General features: G+C 42.7%; 1 long non-coding RNA gene across 3 annotated transcripts in view; it reads left to right on the top strand.

Moving 5' to 3' along the window:
- The window catches only part of LOC114014675 (uncharacterized), a 268,275-nt gene that overhangs the window by 52,601 nt on the left and 195,604 nt on the right, over positions 1-20,070 (top strand). Inside the window, exon 3 of one of the 3 annotated variants that reach the window (XR_008731533.1) lies at positions 4,906-5,087. The exons of the other annotated variants lie outside the window; for them this stretch is intronic. This is a non-coding gene — a long non-coding RNA (uncharacterized LOC114014675). The remainder of the gene's footprint in view (positions 1-4,905; positions 5,088-20,070) is intronic. 3 annotated transcript variants of the gene reach the window in all.

Here is a 20,070-nt window from a genome sequence, read left to right on the forward strand (position 1 = left end):
GGGTGGATGACTCCAGGGCAGTGGACACAGGTAAGGCTGAAGTACTTGTGCCTCCTGCTCCTCAGTTGTCATCAATAAATGCAAGCTGAGAGAAAATCTGCCATCTCCACCCTTTGAGGTTTTCAAGACACAGCTGGATAAAGACCTGAGCAAACTGATCCCACAGCTGGCCCTGCTTTGGGCAGGAGGCTGCACCTGACCTCAAAGGTCCCTTCCAGCATGAACAGGTCTGTGGTCCTGTGTCATGTATGTATTTGGGAGGGCTGCCTGCAACCATTTAACTCGCTTCTTAATTTTGAGGTGTGTGTTGTAACTCTGCATATCAGGGATAAATAGATTTGGCTATTTATATAGGAGGAAGCTAATTTTAAAACGTGTCACAATATGTGTTTGGCTTTCTCTTACTGAAGCTGTGTGTGTGAAGTTAAACACAGCTGGAGTAACCTACCCTTTAGAGGGGTGCATGCCCTGGTCTCTTGAGTAGTATGGGTCTGGGTCACACCAGCCCATGCACTACAGGCTTGGGGCAGAGTGGCTGGGAAGCTGTTCGGTGGAAAAGACCTGGGAGTGTTGGTGAACAGCTGGTCAGAGCCCCCAGAGTGCCCAGGTGGCCAAGGAGGCCAGCGGCGCCCTGGCTGGTGTCCGAAACGGCGTGGCCAGCAGGGCCGGGGCAGTGCCCGTCCCCCCGCGCCGGGCCCTGTCGGGGCCGCCCCTGGAGCCCTGGGCTCAGCTCTGGGCCCCTCGCTGCCAGAGGGACGCTGAGGGGCTGGAGCGTGTCCAGAGCCGGGCAGGGGCTGGGGCAGAGGCTGAGGGGGGAGGCAGCCTGGAGAGGAGGGGGCTCGGGGGGGCCCTGATGGCTCCCTACAGCTGCCTGACAGGGGGCTGTGGGCAGGGGGTCGGTCTCTGCTCCCAGGGAAGGAGCGACAAGACAAGAGGGAATGGAGTCACCGTTCCTGGGGGTGTTTAAAAAACACGTAGATGTGGCACTTGGGGATAGGGTTTAGTGGTGGCCTTGGCAGTGCTGGGTTAAGGGTTGGGCTTGGTGATCTCAAAGGTCTCTTCCAACCTAAACAATTCTGTGATTCTGTGGCTGGTTCAGTGGGGGGCTCTTCCATGCAGTCACCACTATGCTCCAAAACCCTTTATTGTGCTGCGGTGGGTTCCATATGGAGCCTCTCCACTCGTGGTTATGCCCACTTGTCAATGAAAGGTTGCTCAAAGGTGTCAACAGCATTTACTCTGCCCAGATCTTCTCGTCTGACGGGGTCAGTCCCAGTGCGGAGGAGGGTGCTGCTCCCCAGTCTCTCCTTTGAGTCTCACCTGCATGATGCCGTAGTCAACTTTCTTCCCACCCTGAACTTCTCCAAGCTGTTCCCCCATGTTGTTGAGAAGCTTCTGACCCTTGCCATGAAGGACTGCGTTTTGGTGATGAATGGGGATTGCGCTGATAGTTTGCTTATAAAACGCTTTGGGAGCCTTCCCAGCGAGCGGCTCTATATCAGGATGTGAGAAGCTGCAGTGTGAATCACTGCGCTACCTTCTCTTGCCAAGCTTCCCGGGCTGAGGCTGTGGGGCTTAAATTCCAAATTGTTCTGTTTTTTTCTCAATGGGCTTGTGAAGAACTGCTGCTATTTTTTGTGCGAATAGCTATGAAGAAGCTGTGCGTATTGGGCTTATAGCTAGGGCGCTTTCCTGGTTTCAGAATAGTTTTCAAAAGCTATTTTTAAATTGCAAGGCACTTTTGTAGGGTTATGTGATATGAGGAACTCTCTCCCTTTGCCCAAGGGAAGGATGGGAGAGGGAGAAAGGGGTCAGGTCTCCCTTGAACTGCAGCATTCCTGCCTGTACACAGCCTGCAACAAAGAACTTAATTGGAGTGCATTTTCCTGGTGCCCCCTTTCTCCCCATGCTGAATTCTTGATTTTTTTGAACACTGTTCAGCTCTCTATGGTGTCACTTCTAGCAGTGCTTCCTGATAAATTTGAAGGCATTGTATGTTTTAATATATTTTTAAATGTTTCTTTTCTCATGTGTGTGATTATAGTCTTGGGAATTTTCTTCCAGAGTTCTGCCAATGTCTTTAACATGTGTTTTACTCTTAAAAAATTCATAACGGATGTATTTCCTGGTTTTAAACTCTAATAGGAATACAGGAACCACAGTTTTCCCATCTGAGTGATAGCCTGGAGCAGGATGTGTGGCATACAGGCATACAACTGACTTTCACCAGGAGGAGGAAATGAACTGGCTACAAAGTAGGGAAAGTTCACCAGAAGTCATTGCTCTTCATTTATTTTTAAGCCAAGCTCTGAATCTGTAGGTAAAAAGACAAATTATATAATAAATGGAGTCTCCCTGCATGTTCATGTGCAGTGTTTAGATACCGGTGTTTACTGTGACAGTAGTGAGATTACGCAGCCTCATCTATTACCAGTGTCATCATTGAGCTCTGTCTGTCTGTCTCTCCTTTTTTTTTTTTTTTTTTTTTTTTTTTTTAGAATGATGTTTTAATGCTATTCAGTGAACTACTGATGCATGTTTCCGTGGCCAGATTCTGCTGTGTTTCCAAGTTGTGTGTGGTGGAAGTGTACATAATTTTCCCAGATATGTCCTGTCAGCTTTTTGGTCCTTATCCTTGTTGGTGCCTGGAAAAGTGAGATAAAACAGCTTATCTTCTTTGAGACCTGTGCCGCATTCAAAGCTGCTTCAAAAGAGAAAAGGAACCTTGAACAGTTTTTCTAAAGTTAATATAAACTAATAGCAAAAAACCCCACCCCAAAACAAATCCAACAAACTCGGTGGCCAGAAACGTTGTTGTTAATGAGGCTTAAATATGCTTTACTCTGAAGGATCTGCAGACCAGTGGTGGCGGGTAAAGGTGTAACCTCTAGAATAGCCTAGCACTTTGGGGAAAAAACATGTTTTCCTTTTAAGTAAACTGTGGTCGCAATATGTTTTTTCCATATCTTGCTGATTCTGTGGTGCTGAGTGTCCACAGGCAATGGAATGAGATCTGTATGGATGAAAAATATCTACTCCAGCTGTCACTTTTATATGAGTGCAGGAGGAAAGGAGTGAGGCATCCTCACTGGGTGCCCCCCCCGGCCCCTTTGAGGTTTAGTATAGTGTTAAATTTAGTGTAGCATTTCAGTGTAGTAATAAGAAGTGATATTGTTTTTTTTTGTTTTAAATATATTTTGTTTTATAGTCTGTAAAATGGAATTTATCCATGGGATGCTACAGGTAGAGATAACTAGCTTAGCTTGGTGCAGTTTTTCCCTATCGCACTAAATTTGTTTTGATAGATGACATACACTAGGAAGAGCCCTTCAAAAGTAGGAGTTTCATATTTTAAAAATTGCTTTTGTTCATTTCCTGCTGTATTATTTTTCTGCTTCTTATTCAAATTTCATTTAGGTATGTTTTATGAGGCTTTCTTCTCTTCCTGCAATTTTTTGTGCCTTAATTCCTCACCTGTAAAATGGTACTGATATTTCTTCTTCCTTGATAGCTTTCCTCCTTATTTTTGCTGGGCTACCTATTTTTTTGTATTGAAGACCCAGTGTTGACCCCCAGATTAGAATTTGCATTGCTGATTACCTAGGAATGCAGCGGGTGCTGTCCTGGCAGGTTCTATTTAAATGATGGTTGAATATTCATTTCATTATTTTTTGAAAAATGGCAGAATTCTGACCAAGGAATGTGAAGGAGGGGTTTGCAGTGAGGATGGTTCAGGAAAAATATTCTCAGTTCTGTTTAACAAGTCTGTCTGTGGCTTTTCTCAGCTCAGCTATGTACCTGGGATTGGGTGAGACTTCAAGGCATTAGAGGGATTTGTATACATTAATGTTTTGAAAAACTTCAAGTGTGGGACTCCAGCAGCTATCCTTTCCAGCAATTCTAACAACAGAAAATTAATGGCATAGAAATCTTAATATGCATACATTTTACTAAATTTTTGTGATGCCCTGTTATAATACGAGGAAAAAGGTGATATTACTAGTGAGATATGGTCTGTAGAAACATGTACACATAGAATAAAAGATTTCATGGTGATCTTTTTCAAGATGAGTGAAAATATTTTGCGCAATAATACTTCTGTTTGAGGGTCTTGTTTTGTTTGCCCCGTGTTTAGTGTACGCAAGGAAAAGGAAGATGGCTTTTTGAGTTTGTGGTCCTTCTCTGCCCTGTCACTGCCAAGTGTATGCACGTCTGTGATGCACTGCTGCCATCTCCCCAGGACGTTCTGGAGAGCAGCTGGGAGTGAATGCCCCACAGGAGCTGGTTGATGCTCCTATTGATTTATTTCCCAATATCTTCCTTCTTTAAAAGTGAAGTCCCTCCGATAAATGTGGGAGAGGATTCATTCCCGTAGCCATGTTGTCAGCTGGAAGGAACGTTCAAGAGTATAATTTCAACAAATCTCTCACCTACAGAACTTGGCCTGTCAAAGCTTATAAATGAGATGCACTGGGAAAGCTCTTGCCAAATTCATTTGAATACTTTCAGTCTAGTAGTTTGTAAGTAATGCATACAATCATCTCAACCAGAGTTGTGGTTGTTTTGGTCTTGGTTTTGTGATTTTTATTTTTTTTTTTTAAATTTTTTTGGGGGGACGCTGAATTGGTGTATCATAATTTTACCATGATGCAATCCAAATGATTGTACTCTTACTACTTGATGCAACAAGAATTGTTAATGAAAAACCTGAACGTTAAAAGTGTTTTTTAATATACATACATGCACACATCAAAAACTTTTATGTAAATATAATATTTTTTTAAGTTTGAGAACAGGATGCTACTGTTCATTGACATCTAACCTTTGTCTTATGGGCAGCTGGGTGGAACAAGTAACATACTGAGTAATATCACACTAATACATGGCTTCATCTTTGTCTCTCAGCTTCCCGTGGCCTGACCTAACGTGAGGATTTCATGTGAGACTTGTTTCCTCCCAGCTGTGGGTTGTCCGTCACGGTGGTTGATCGTGAAGTGGATGTAAAGCTGCTAGGGTGCCAGTTTTACATCCAGCCCAGACATACAGTGAAGAAGTACTTGTCCCAAGGGCTTTGTTCCTTCCCTCGGGTTAGTTTCTGTATTTTTACATTCAGCCATCACCAGATAAAAATCTATAAGCAGTTTGATAGTGGAAACAGTGTTGACTTCCTCCTAGGGAATGTCCTGACCTGATAAACCAGAGTGTTTTTCTGTGGCTGAGTTAATCTTGGGTGCTGTTCTGTAAAATAGCACAATATCAAGAAGTGCTGCTCTCATATATTTTTGTGGTTCTGATGCCCTTTGGGGAGCGAAGGACCATGAGGTCGAGAAGCTTATGTGGCATTGGCGACTCACAGCACACACCTAGCCTTTCTCCCTGTCTGTGGGACTGTTCGCGTGTGTTGTTTTTTTGTGGGTTTTTTTTTTGTGTTTGTGTTCTTTTTTTTTTTTTTTTTGGTGGGTTGTCTTTTCTTTGTTTTGGGGTTGTTTTTAGTGTAATTCCAGTTGCTGCTGTATTTTCCCTGAAGCTCCAGGTACGGCTCAACAGCATGTGTTGAACAGCTTTGAAGCCTGCTGATGATGAGGAGTTTCTGCTTTTGCCTTCCCACTCCTGTGGCTTCCCTTTGGGCGTCATTCCTCACACCCCCTTCTACCACCTTGCAATGCAGAACACGTGGAAAAGCAATCTGGTATTAAAAAACCAAAACGTGTTTCTTCTGCTGCTTTAGTGAGTGGGTGCCCTGTGGGGCAGCCAGGAGGTGCGAGGGCAGGGAGAGCCTGCGCTGGGGGCTGGGGGGGAGCAAGAACCAGGGCTGCCCATTCTGGGGGTGGAGGAAAAAGGGAAAGGGGCTTCTCTCCTCTCAGCAGTGGTGATGGGGCTGTGGCCATGCCTGTGCTCAGTCCTCCTGTCGTCTTGGTGTGTGCCGAGTGGAAGTTAATGGTGGAAGCGCAAGTGCCTGTGGGCTTCCTGGTACAGCAGGTACTGGGTGGGACACATGCCAGGGCTTTGAATTCCGCTTGAGCTCTGTTTGAGGTGCACGAGCCCATCCTTTGGGGGTTTTCAAAGTATTTTCCCAGTGCCTTTGCTTAACAGGCTTGTGCAAAGCATTCAAGAAAACGCGTGGGTGGGAGTGAGAATTTGACTGTAGGCTTTCCTGAGTCCCGGAGGCAAATAACCAACAGCGAAACCCTCCATCCTCTCAAAATGTTTTCCTTTGATAAGAGTGTGAGCTCAGCGCAGCAAAGATGCTGAACGGACACAAAGGCCGTTTGTAGCGGGACGGCCACAAAATGAGGAAGCGTGACTGGAAGGGATGCAAATACGCAAGTGGCAGGGGTCAAATGCTGACACATACTGCGCTGCCTTTGTGCTATGCTCATAACCTCTATCAGTGACACTGGCCACTTTCGGGCCATGCAGATTTGATTCCCCCTGTCCCCTGAGGCAGCGCACAACTTCCGAAATGGCGAGAACGGGCATCTTCTTGGCATTACTGCATGCTGCATCCACCCCTGGCTAATTTTTGCAGTAGGATGTGGTCGGTGCCTGAGCTCTGTGCCATAGAGATTTGGAGATCAGATTAAGGGAAGAAAGCAGCATGTCCAATCCAAGAAAGAAAATACTGCTCTCCTTCATGATATTAACAAAAAGCAGACAAATCTTGCAGCCTTCAATTTTTTTTTTAACTGCTACACGTAGACCTGCTTACTCAAAAAAAAAAAAAAAAAAAAAATATTTTTTTTTTTTCCTCCTCCCAGGGTTTAGAAGCCCTGTCAGGCGTTCTAGTTCTGCATCAATATAGCAGCTTGTAGACACACAAATGGTATCAGGCTTTAGAGGGGCAGGAGACACAGTAGCATTAATGTAACATAGTTGTAAACACCAATAGGGCTTTATCTGTGTCTCCTTTTAATGATTTTTGTTGAATATGGCTTGCTCTAAAATAGCAGTTCAGGTCCCCTGTGTGAGTTTTGACACCGCTGGGCTTGGCTGAAGAAATACATTATCTTTCAACAGCATGGGTTTCGTAGAGCCTAAAATACCAGTAGAATAAATAAGTAAATAATGGAGCAAGCAAGCAAACAAACAAAAAAAGGTGAAAGATGCAACCCAGGAAAACAACATGTTAAAAGGATAAGAAGGAAAGGAAAACCAACAGAGTATGACTCCTCAATAAATGTGTGCCGCTCTGGTTTGATGTGTTTCTTCCTTCTCTTCCTCCCACTATGGCTGCCTGTTGTCTTTCAACATTAACCTTCAGCCCTGGGTGCTGTGGGTCACTGCTCCGCATGTCCTGCTCCTGCCCTTGCTCCCCTGCTGAGCTCAGGGCTGGCAGCTAGGGGAAATTCGGTGTGATTTGGAGCTGTGAAGTGCTGTATCAGCACATGGGAGATTAAGGTTTTTAGTAATTTTTCTCTTACTTGGAGAGGGGAATTAGTGAGCTCTGAAAATCACTGGATTTATTGGAAATCTGTGCCTGCTGAATGTATTTATTCCCCCATGTCGCTGGCTGCACTCTTGACAGGTGCTGAGAGGAGATTTAGAGAAACAGCAAATATTTGCTAGAGTGGTTGAAATATCTGAGGATTATTTAGATGTGACTGTTTATCATCATCTCTCTTAGTTCTAGTTCAATAATTTAAATGCACAGGCTTGAGTGTTTGGGCATTTTTAATCTACTTTTTCTATTGGATTTTATACAGGTTTCATGACTAGATCCAACTACTAATGGACTAGTACAGGTCTGATAGATAGATTTCGAGAGCAACTTTTGTTGTGATGAAGTAAATTTATGGGGAGAGCAGAACACGACTATGGATGGATGTTGTTCGTCACAGTAGAAAAACTTGGGTTGTGTTCAGCTGACTCGAAGTAATCCTGAAAAAACTCCTGTAGAAGAATCTCTATATTAGTTCTTCTGTCCATATTTCTGCAGGACTCCTTTTTGCAAAAGTTTAATTTTTTTTTTAAATACTCATTTGTAGATGGGTTGTACATCACTAACTTTTAGAGGAGGTATGAGAGGATGAGGAAAGAAAAAAAACCAAAACACTTTAGATAACTCATTCTGGATGTCCAGATCAATAATTGTAGAAGGAAACAACAATAAAAGCAAATAATTAACCTTCCCTCCAGTTTGCAGTGAAATACATAGAAATTAATGACAGCTTTGCAGTTATTTGGGAGATGAACAAATACATGCTCTGATGCACGAAGCCTGGAAGAGAGGTCCAGGACCCTGTAAGGAAGCCTGCTCCAACACCACCTCCGTGGTTGTGCTAACCTGTTGGCAAGCTCTTCCACCTTTACCGCTGTTTCTGACCCTAATTTTGGCCGTTTTGGGAAGCAGGTGTTTTCTGAGGTAACAAAGTGCAGGGCTGGTGACACCATCATTGCAATTTGTCAGTGGTATTCAGCAGAGCACCAGGGCTGGTTGGGGCGCTGTGCTGCCTGTCCCATGTCTCTTAGCACAACAACAGCTGATTTTGCAGCTGTTTGGTCTTTCTTGCAGCCTGGGCAGTTCTCGAGTTTGTCAGAAACAAGTAGCTGAACTGCAGTTTGTTAAGATGAAGATGATACTGGCTGACTCATAGAAAATTAGGCAGAGAAATGGCAACTTCCTATTTCTTCTGACTGTTGTGCATCTCCTCCTCCTCCTGTCCCACAGAGTTTTCCATCCACGGGTGCACGGCTTGGAGCATTGCGCTGTGAAGCGCTTCAGCAGCACAGGACACATTACTGTGTTTTCAGTCCGTCCTTGGTGAAGAGGCTGATCTGATCTGGCCTCTTTACAAGCCTTGATGCAGTTGTCAGCTCCTGCCATTTGCTGTTGCATTAATGCGCTGTGCCTGGGGTTGCTGAGCATGATTTCCATGGGAGCTGATGCTACCGTAAAATGTGCTGTGTGTTTACGAGTGTATGTGGTTGGTTGTTTTGGTTTGGTTTGGTTTTTTTGACCATATACTTCTGAGTGCCATTGAAGGTTTAAAATAATTTAAAATCATTCTCTTTGCCCTTCTTTACTACAAGTTGGTTATGTTTGGTTTCAGTGTTTGAGAGGCCGTTTCAGCTGGGGTTACCATGGTTTTGGTGTGGATGTCATGTTCTTGAATTTACTTTTATTCTTAGGCTTAGGGAGGGCATAAATTTATTTAACTTCACAGCCTTTTGCAAAGCCCATTTCCTGGAGGGTGTGGACTGTGTGAGAGGCTTTAAGTTTCTGGAAGCACCAGTCACATTGGTTCAGTTGATGCCTGGATGTGTTTTTGCAGTAATTTTTATACCGGCACCTTGGTCGTGGCAAGCACACTCTTAGACCCTGAAGGAAGTCCTGTAAATGAATGTCTTTCAAAATGTTTTCCGTTAACATATTACCAAATTGTTGTTCTAGAAAAATCTCAAAAATATAAAATCCAGGCTGAAACTAATAAACTAAGATGCGATTTGATCAGAGGTCACAGACCTGGGAAGTTGACTTACATCCATAGCAACACTGGGCTTTAATTTTGGTTTTGTATTCACATAAAAGCATTCAAACACATCAAGGAAATGAGTTGTATTCTTGTTTTGCATCAGGATATTGCATTTCTTCTCTTTGCTTAGGTCTTCAAGTTCACCTGCAGCTTCCGTTTTAATCCTTGAAAAGTTTGAGTAGCCATACGTTGTGAATATGGCGATGCACCTCTTTATTTTGGGGCCTGCAGAGCTGGCCAAACTAGCACCAGCAAAATATATATATATATATATAATATATTTTTTTTCTTGGCAAAAATAATAATTCATGTTAACTTCTGCTGGCTAGTGGTTGGACTTGTGTTGTGCTCTTTCAGGTGTTATTTCATGAGGATTACTGGGGTGGTTGTACCTGTGTGTGGTTGGGTGGGTTTTTTGGGGTGTATGTGTTGGTTTGGGTTTGTTTTTTTTTTTTTTACATTTCTAATGGCATTGAGAAAAGACTTGCCCACCTGCAAGCTTATCATCTACACTGCTGGCTTTAGTCTTACATTAATTCCAAAAAAACCAACCCCAGAGCGCCCTAGAAACACCAAAACAATCCCTCAAACACCCCCCCACCCCCATATGACATATTTAGAGACCCTGGTAAAGCAAAAGTTTTCAATAGAATATATTTGTGTATATGGATGGATGGATAGGTGGAGGATGAAACGAATGTTTTCTAAATCTAGACTTGTCTAACAAACGGATATGTTTTGGCTCAAAGGCAGTGAAGTGTAGAGAGAAATATTATGGCTACTGCAACTATAATAAAATAGAGAGGATGGTAGAAAAAGCTATTGCTCCAAAGAGGCCACTAGTGCATTTTTGTTTCCCTCTCTGAAGAAGAGAAGTTACGACTTATGTTTATGGAAAAATCTATCTAGAGTAACTTTCTCTGGGTCCCGTGGCCTCATGCTTGGCAGGAAACGCGTGGGAGAAGACACAGCAGATTTTGTTCGGAGGAGCAGGCAGGGCCCACTGCGAGCATCAGAAATACCCTGGCAGCTGCCACGCTGAGCCTGGGACCTGCTGAGCCTTTCAGCCTGGCTGCCTCGGCCCACGTCGTTTGTGTGATGACAGAAATGCTTAGGCAGCGGTTGTCTCTCACCTCGCCACTTCTAACAATTGTCTTGCCCGTGTCATTTACAGCACTTCGGCCGGCTTGATGGCCTAGTTCTGTGTGGAACGCTTCAGTGCAACTGGACTTACCTCCCCTTTTTACCTAATGGGGGCAAAAGACCTCCAGAGTCATTGCTTTAGTGGAATTAGTAGGCTGTGTAGGTAAAAATCTGAATTATTCTGGGCTGGCAGCGGCTGGGGAGGGGGATCCTCCATCACGGTTGTGCTGCTCCCCTGCCCGGCTGCCAGCGCTTCCGAGCCCCTCGGCAGCCAAAGTGAAATTCCAGAAGGTGAACTTGTACGCGTGGCAAACTCATTCCTGGTTGCCTGGGCTGAGTTCCCCTCGGCTGAGCTTCTGTCCTTTTTTACAGTTTCAACACTTCTTACCCCTGAGACATTGTCGTCTTTCCTAATTAATCTTTTCGTTCTTTGTAGAGTCTGGACTTCCTCTCCATATCCTGTTTTAAGTGTTTATTCATCTGAGAAAGGCTCCAATATTTCCTTGCCATTTTTCCCCCCTTCTGCTTGGAATGGGAGTGTGAATAACCTTGGTGTTCTTCACAGGAAGTATTCCTGTGTGTGAGCACAGCCTCGCTAATTTTCCTAAAAAAAAAAAATAAATAAAAAATTAAAAAATTTGTCAGAATTTCCTGTTCTGAGATCCTAGAGCTCCCATTGCATTTGCTTTTGTCTATTTGACTCTTCTCACTAAATAGTCAGTAATTTTTGACAGCCAGCTTTTCTATCCAATCTTTACTTCTCATTAAGGCAAGGGCTAGAATAGATCAATCTCATTTCTTGTTCGTGAAAATAATCCCATCAATAATAGGGGGAAAAGAACCCCTCTCAGACATTTTTTGGGGGCAGCATTTATCAAACAAGGTGAAGGAAGCTACATAGTGTCAGAAAGGGACAACGATAGAATTTGTCCCATATAGATGTAATTATCGTTCAGGGAAATTCTTTTCATTTCCAACTAGTAAGGTCAGCGGGTACTAGTTGCAGCAGGGCTGAACTTGCTCAGCGTTGCAAGAGGCTGCAGGTTAGCCTAGACCTCTGCGTGCCTGGTGTACAGCCCTTGGGCAGCTTGTAGGGATCTCCGGAACAGCTTCCATCAGGCTTTTGCGTTCCAGGTTGGTAGCCTGCCTGAGGACTAGGCAATGCTCCTGCCCATTCCTAGGCTGGAATGTTGGAGAGAAAGGGTATCATAGAAGAGGTACATGCTATGGAATAATTTTTGTTCTTGCGTGGTGAGCACCTCCCTCTTTCTCACGTGGACAAAGGTTATCCATGCCTTAAATGCCTTATTTTTCAGGAAAGGCAACATCCCGTATTTATTTTAACCTGATAATTTTAGGGCTAAGTTTAATATGTTGACAACACTGGAAATAGGATGCATGTGGCTTGCATCTGGGGTATAGCACTTGTTAATAAAACAGTGATGATAAACTGCTAACTTTTTTCCCAGTGTCCACTTTCATGACCACTGTGTATGTGTTTAAACCTGAGCGCGCATTTCCTCAGTGAAGATGCTTGTTCTGTTCCAAGCACGTAGACTTATCTAAGCATAATAAAAGAGCACAATAAAAGCAGTACATAAAATCAGTAAAGAGCAATGCTATTCTGTGCACAAAGTTGGAAAGGCAAAAAAGGGTGAAGAAAGTTTAGGAATTTGGCCCACGACATGCATCAGAAATGTCTTGGTGGGGGTTTTATCTCCTTTCTTTCCTTGGAGATGTAAATGCTTGTGTGGAAAACCTACTCTTTCTCCTTGCGTTTAATTTCTTTCTGTTACTGACAGAAATCCAAGTTCTCATAGTTCGCATAAAATGGATTCAGTCCAGGGCGATGGTTGCTGGGTTCTCATTATTAATCTAGAAGGCTTCATACTTGCAGCGTGTCACTGGGCTGTGAAGAATGAAGAAAGGGCAGAGGCGTCTGTCTGGGGGAAGGGGGGAGAGGCAGCATGCCTCCCTCTGTATGAGCAGCCTGTGCAGTGGTGATTTCATGCTGCTTTGAGCATGAGCTAGCGCCAAGCCCGGCCAGCGCCAGCCGTTCTCACGGCCGAGGGAGCCGATGCGGGGCTGCCTCCTCTGGGAGACCCTCCGCCAAGCGCGCCCATCCTGGACCCCGCTGCCAGCCGGGAATTGCGGGCGGAGGCGAGGAGACCTGCCCAAATCAGAGTCATGGCACATTTAAATTAAAATAAATATTTAGTGCATGTTTTCCTTTAGGAGCCTCTTGTGTGAATCTTACGAAATGTCAGTGTTCAACTTGAGTGCAAACATAGGCTTAATTAGAAAGGATGGGTTTTGCTTAAAGCTGTATGTCACTGCTGACCAGCGTTCGTAACTCCGTTATTAATGGTTTTTCCTAATGACCTGGTCTGAAGATTCCCAAACCATGATCCCATGGATCACTTCAGGTCTGTGGGGAGCTGACATGCTGTGGCAGCTGCTGTTAGGCTTCTTGCCAGAGATCAAATCATGCAAAAAGCAGCTAAAAACACACTGATGCGTTGTTTTTTGGGTTTTTTTTTTTTTTCTTTTAAGAATTTTTTTTTTCTTCCAAGTAAGCAAGTGCTGTCTACTACAGCTACTTATCTCTGAGTGGGAGGGAGAATTCCTGAGGACATCAAGGCTGTGGAGAAGTGGTCCCTGGTAGCTCTTTCAGGAGGAGTCATTGACACTTTTTTTTCCTGTGCTTTTTTTCTTCTAGTAAATGATGATTTATGTGCTTTGGTGTTGGATTAATGCTTACTCCTACCCATCACTGTACCAATAGCTAGGTGATTTCTGGTGTAGAAATGAACATTTCTCATGATCAAAATACATGGTATGTTCCATATATGGTCTGTTTTTAAATCCTGCATGGGGTTGCAGAAGATGGATGGACTTATCTTTCAAAGAAGTTTACACTTCTGTGAATCTCAAGTATGATAGTTTGTTTATTTTTATTTCTTTCAATATCACAATTTTAAGTACCTCAGAAGACAAGACCTGGCCAACTCCTGTTTCAGGAAGGTTTTTGGAAATACCAAAGACATATCTTTTTTTTTCTTTTTGAGCTCCACATTTAATCCATATTAATTTTGTTAGTGCCTGAAGATTTTTTTCTTCTTACTGTCCTAGTCTCTAAGACCAGAGAAGGGGTTCTTGCAAAGAAAAGGTTAATTCTTTTTCCATGACTTTGGAAAGGAGAAGACTATTTCAAATTGTGAGAATATTTATTTTTATCATATTGACAAGGATGTTGGGATGAAACAAATGTGGTGTGGGGTTTTTTTTGTTTTGTTTTTGTTTGTTTTTTTTTTTAAAGACAGCAGCTGGTTCCAGCCTCCAGGTTTGGAGTATTTTCAGTCTCATCTGCTTACAAGCAGCTGGAAGCAAGCCTATATGGGTTGCTTATTTAGGAGGTTGATGTACTTTCTGTGGGGAATGCAGAACTGGATCTCACAGAAAGGAATACATTAATGTTGTCAGTGATGAGTTTTAATAAACTGAGCTTGCACCAAGGGCCTTTGAAAAAGTGCTTTACTCTGAAAGGCCTTTTGATCATCTGCAAATAAAAATACCAACCATTTGACCACGGCCAGATTGCCTTTGTAAATGGTAGCTTAGTTATTTTAGATTTGTTGGTTGATTTAGGTTTTTTAGATGAATTTGAAACAAATATCCCAATAAAAGAAAATTTTCAGGGGAGGAGGATTGCTTTTACATTCCAATTACTGGTAAGGGAAAGAATGCCTTTGAAAAGCCAAAACCTCACATAAGGACTTTCTTATTCATGGTGTGTGTGTGTATGTATATTTATATATATAAAAATATGTGATAATTTTCCCTACCCCATGCAACTGGTATCTAGTGCCACATAAAGAGACTCAGTCTGAATGATGACCATTAAATAAATCTTCATGGAGATGATGTGCACTGTTCAGCTGATGTATTGCTTTACAGAGAATATGCAGTGAGTGTGGAGGGATTATTTTCACTTGAACTGTTTGCATGATGGAGGGAAGATGAGGCAGCAGCAAAATGGGTCAGCCTGAATCCCCCATTCTTTGTACAGAATTCAAAAAAATGGAGATTCAGCAAGGAATGGAAGAGTTTAGCCCTTTCTCTCCTTGCTTCGTGCACATTCTGTTTTCTGGGTTTAATAAAGCTGCTAATTCTGTTGGGTATGTTTCTTAAATTCTCAGCAGTTAACATGTATTCAAGATGTTTCCGTTAGGAAAGTTTTCTTCTTTCCATATGCTAACTAAGGGGCTGTAAGCAGCACTGCCTTAAAGGGAGAGCAATGCCTGGTTCCGGGAGAATGGCAGTGCTAGGCAGCGTGGGGGATAAAAAAGATGACAGGAGTGATTTCCCAGTACCACGTCTGCTTACACAGTGAGGTACTTGCTGTATGTTGCTATGGCCTGTGTTTACAAAAATATGTTGTTTAAAAAAAAACCCCAAACAAACCCCTAAGCATCATGAAATACGCTTATGCTTAAAATATATATAAATGTTACTTATTTTTCTAATAATTATTTGAATGTTATTGAGAAATGTGTGAATAAGTTCTGTCAAGTGATTACCACTAAGTGGTGGTAGCTGAGGATGTAAAATGTGGTACCCATTTGCTTTGCACCCTGCAGAGAACTCTCCTTCTGGGTGGTGTTTTGAGCTTCGTGTGTACAAGCGGTCCGGGATGCCCTTTGCAGCTGCATGCATTCCTGCTGCCAGTGGGCTCGGGGGCTGGATCCTGATGTTGTTGGCTGTTTGAAGTCAGGGCATTTCAGTACACTTCCTACATGGAATTTCCTACCTTTTGGCTCATTTAACATCCAGAACCTTCCTACATGGAGTACCGTTATTGTTGTTCTTGCTCTTTAAAGAAATAGCCTAGGCTTGTCATGATGAATCATATATTCATTGCCCTGAATTTGAATTTCTGATTAAAAATGACCCATAACTTTTAGGTATTTCAAACTCTCCCATGCCATTGTCTTAGTCATTTACCAACATTGATCATCCCACAACTGTATTTCAACATCATTTGAATACCCAAATCTTTTTCTTTGGCTGTAGCATTCATTTCTGCGTGGCTATTTCACATCACTACTTTCTCCCACTTTTGACATGACCGATATATATTTTCAGTGTGCGTACCGCACTGTTTTACTGTACAAATGGCATGTCAAACAGCCTGGTTCTCCTTCTCTGTTCAAGAACCAGAGTTTTCTGTACCTTAAGAGACTATATAGATACTATTGCAATTCTTCTGGGCTATATGCTGCCACTAATACCTCCTGGTAGGAGTCAGATCTGCTTTCCCAGCAGGCTGTTGCTGCTTTTAAATATTGAAAGGCCGCTTGTGTAGGCAAAGATCTCGTAGCAAGGTTGGACTGAGCAAAATGGAGCAGGCAACTGAGCTTTCATGACAGCACTGCTCTGCTCGTGACCTTTGGATGGCAGGATTAGTGTCTGTCTCTGGAGTGCCTTTTTCTAACAAGCGAACAAACCAAAACCCCCGCCCCAGGATGCAGGTGCTGCAGTAAATAAATGGAGATCAAAGTATTTTGTATTGTGAAGAGATGCTATCAAATCACGTGGTGTAAAAAGAGGAGAATGTTTTGAAAAGGCCTTGATTTAAGGTGTTTCATCTTAGGATGTGTCCTTTAATTTTCTGAACAAATTTTAGGTCACTTATACAGGGTGTGTTTTCCTGTATCTTTCCTTTATATTGGCAGTCTGTGAGCTGCGGAGAAGCGCTATAGGTGGACCATAGCGTTCCATGGATGGATATATTTTTCTGCTGTTGTGTCTGTTCCGTTCCCCCCTCCTCCCCCATTTTTTTTTTTTTTTTGGAGGATAACAGCAGAAATGTGCTTTGCAACTTTCATATGAATTTAAAGCATTTTTTTTTAAAAAAACCCCAAAGCTGCCAATATAAGATTGATATGTATTCATATGTCTTGATCAATGTTTTTTATGAGACTGCTTCAGCATGAGCATTGTTTCAGTCTCTCTGCACTTGCAATTAATGATTGTAATTAAGCTGCTGTTATGATACATCATCGAAGTGTACTTCTGAGTGTTCTTTTAAAAATGATGTTGAAATACAGTTGTGGGATGATAAATGTTGATAAATAACTAAGGCAACTGCATGTGAGAATTTGAAATACCTAAAAATTATGAGTCATTTTTAATCAGAAAAATCATGAAAGTATAATTTTTGTTTGAAGGATTTTCTAGGGTTGGATAACTTTGTAGTAAAAAGAAATTAGATTGGAATTGCATCCAGGTTTTCTTTGGAAGTAACCTGTACTGCACTTCAGGATCCTTCAGAATGAAAGCTTCAATACAAACTAGAAATTAAAATGCTCACAGAAATATGAATGGAGGGGAAGTAAAAAGGAGCCACGATATTGTATATCATGACCTTGTGAGATAAATAAGAGCCCATCACAGTACTGGATCATGATAAGGGGGCAGCTAATTTCTTATTTGTACAACCAAATCCATGCCTGATTTGGAGTGGAGGTGTTTAAAGCTGGGAGGCTTACCCTGCTGGAGGATGGAAGCGTCCTTCTGGCACTGACTCGTCACCTGTACGATGGCACGTGCTGTACTGTTCCGCTTGCACCAGCAATGGTGGCTGGGGTGAGAGGAGCTGGATCCTAAAAGCTTCAGGCAGCCGCTCCCAGTGCTTGGTCCTGCCTCTCCGGGATTTCACCACCCTGCCCCTGCATGAAGCATGCTTTGGGTGATGTGACTTGTCACAGGCTGGTATGTCGCCAGGGAATGCCCTTTTAGGAGAGGTGTTAACATTGGAATACTGTTGCCCGTTTATCTGAGAGGTGTAATTTTTAGAGTTCTTGTCTAAAGGCTGTTTCTACTTGTTTTCGTTTCACTGCTAAATTGATGAATGTTGCCCGTTCTTCAAAGCTGATTAATCAAGATCTTAACATGTTGTTTAGATTAAAGCAGCTTTATATTTCATTAGAAAAATATTATGTAATGATTATATTTGGACCTCATCTTCTTTTTCTTTTCCCCTGCTAGTATTATTCCGTGGTGGCCTTCAAACAAGGGATCCTGTTAGATTCTCACTGGGTGGCCAAGAGGCAGAAGATTGCAAGAGTTATAAAGATTCATGTTTGTTTTGGGTAGAGGCTTCAAAGGCTCACAGGCTTCCTTACACAAGGATGCAGTCAGGAAACAGGAAGGCAGGGAAAAAAAATTCTGAATCTGTTTTATATAAAAAGGGGATCATAGAGCCACCATCCTTGCTTAGCTTCAATGGAAAGGCAGTATAGCAATGGATTTCTTTGCACTACGTCTTTGATGTTTGTGTTAGTTGCCATCAATAAAGCTTCCTTTTTTCTTTACATGTACACTTCAGTAATGTAAAATACAGTGACACATTCATAAGGCAAATAGTAAATAGTGCACTAAAGCTTAGCGACTTAGTGTGTATATCGAGGTGCTGGATGATGGGATGTATTCCAGTCCATATGTTCTGCAGATTCCAATTAGTAGGACCCTCCTGCTATGTGGGATAAAGTGTGAGTTAGGATTTAAAGCTGTGTATTTATTTTTTTTATAAGTTATTGAAGGAATTACCTCATCAGTTCCTTCCAGTACTAAAGATAACTCACTCATGTGGCTTGCCCAGGCTGGTCTGTATCTGGAGGGCTTGTGATTTTGTTGTATATCACCCATGTTAGTCATTTTATTAGATGATGTTAAGATATGGCTGTAAATCAGAATTCTAACACGATATTATGAATGTCAGCAGGAACACTCATCTTTATATACCATGTCAGAGTACTAGCACTTAAAGAATTGTGCACTGTACTAAGGATGGATGACAATAAAAGGAAGAAGCTGTATTTTGTCTTATTCAGTCAGTTGAATCCTTTCATGAAGAAAGGAGGGAAATCTTTAGTGTTAATATACGGTGGCTTGTATATGTTGTTAGTGGTGTTATCTGTTAGATTTGAAATACCTGGTGGTCTTGGTCAAGAAAACTGTTATCTGTGTGCTTTCTAGCTATAACTCTTTTCTTTTTAGATTCCCACCTTCCCACCCCCTCGCGCTTTTTTTTTTTTTTTTTTTTTTTTTTTTTAGGAGGCTTCCCGTTAATGGAGTTGCACATAGGAAGTGATTCAGATTGCAGACTGCAGACTGGACACAGGCAACGTGTGTGCATACAGAGATGCTGTGGGATAGGCAAGACTTCCTTTCAAAGTCACCATGGAGCAGAAATCCCACGGAGGAATGACTCAGGAGGACTCTGTACTTGAGTCATTTCTTTGAAACTGTTACCCATTGTCAGTATTTGCCTACACAGGCGTTTTTGCTTGTGCCCTTTATGTTCGTTAATAGGTTAAAATCTATATTGCTTTTGTGGTGGAGGAGCTTTTTGTTTAAGTGGGGAACTGGAGTTACAGAATGCCCAAGCAGTGTCTCAGCCTGCCATCAGGGGCATGCTTCAGAGCACCCCAGCACCCTAACCCTGAGAGGGGTGGGTTGGGGCTTCATCTGGGTCTGTGGAAGCCAGGATGTATGGAAAGGGCAGGGGTCTGCTCTGTCCTGCTGCAGGGATGTAGCCAGGGGCATCTCTAGGTGAGGAGATGATGTGCGGCTGAGCTCTGTAGTGGGGCATAGCCTAAAGCTGGCTTGCTCAAGGCTGCCTGGGCAGGCAGCTGAGATCTCACCCATGCTGCTGCTGCTTGGCCAAATGACTATGTGACAGAAGCTGACCTGTCTTGGAAGCTTCATTTTAAATCATAACTTCTAGTCAGTCGCTCACTGATTTAATGAAACTGAGGAGTGGCAGCACATGCTGCAGTGTTACAAACTGGTCAGAACCCAAGCTGGTTAATTGAACATTAAACAGCACTACATGGGAAAAATCAAGCAAATTTAGTGTTCTTGGCAATAGTTACCCTTGTTTTCCATTTCAGGAAGATCTAGGGCTCTGTGAAATATAACTAGAGATTGTCGGTACAAGTCCTACTCCAGTCAGCTTCCCAAGACCTCTTACACTAAGCACTGACTCTCAAGTCTGCTCCAAAAACTCTGTAGGTTACTAAAAATAGACAGTACAGCATTTGATTGTTGGAAGATTAATGTTATGGATCCTATGGATATAAATTACAGTTCCATTTGGGAAGGTTTGCTTGTCTAAATCCTGCATAAATACCTTCAAGCAAATATTAAAGGAGGTGGTGGTGGTGGGACTTTTTAATTTATTTTGGGTTTCTATTGGAGTACTTGTTCCAAGAACTGACTTCAGTTGGACTATAGTGGCAGAAGATGAAACCTGATATAATTGCCATTAAGGGATGAGAAGATCAAAGCAGTTTTGGAAAACAAACCTGAGAAATGGTGTACCAAGTTTGTCAGTCTAAAGGTGTTCTGTTGATTCAATGAGCATCCTTGCCACAATACATTCAGAGAT

This window comes from Falco cherrug, chromosome 3 (assembly GCF_023634085.1).
Source record: "Falco cherrug isolate bFalChe1 chromosome 3, bFalChe1.pri, whole genome shotgun sequence".
NCBI classification, from domain to species: Eukaryota; Metazoa; Chordata; class Aves; order Falconiformes; family Falconidae; genus Falco; species Falco cherrug.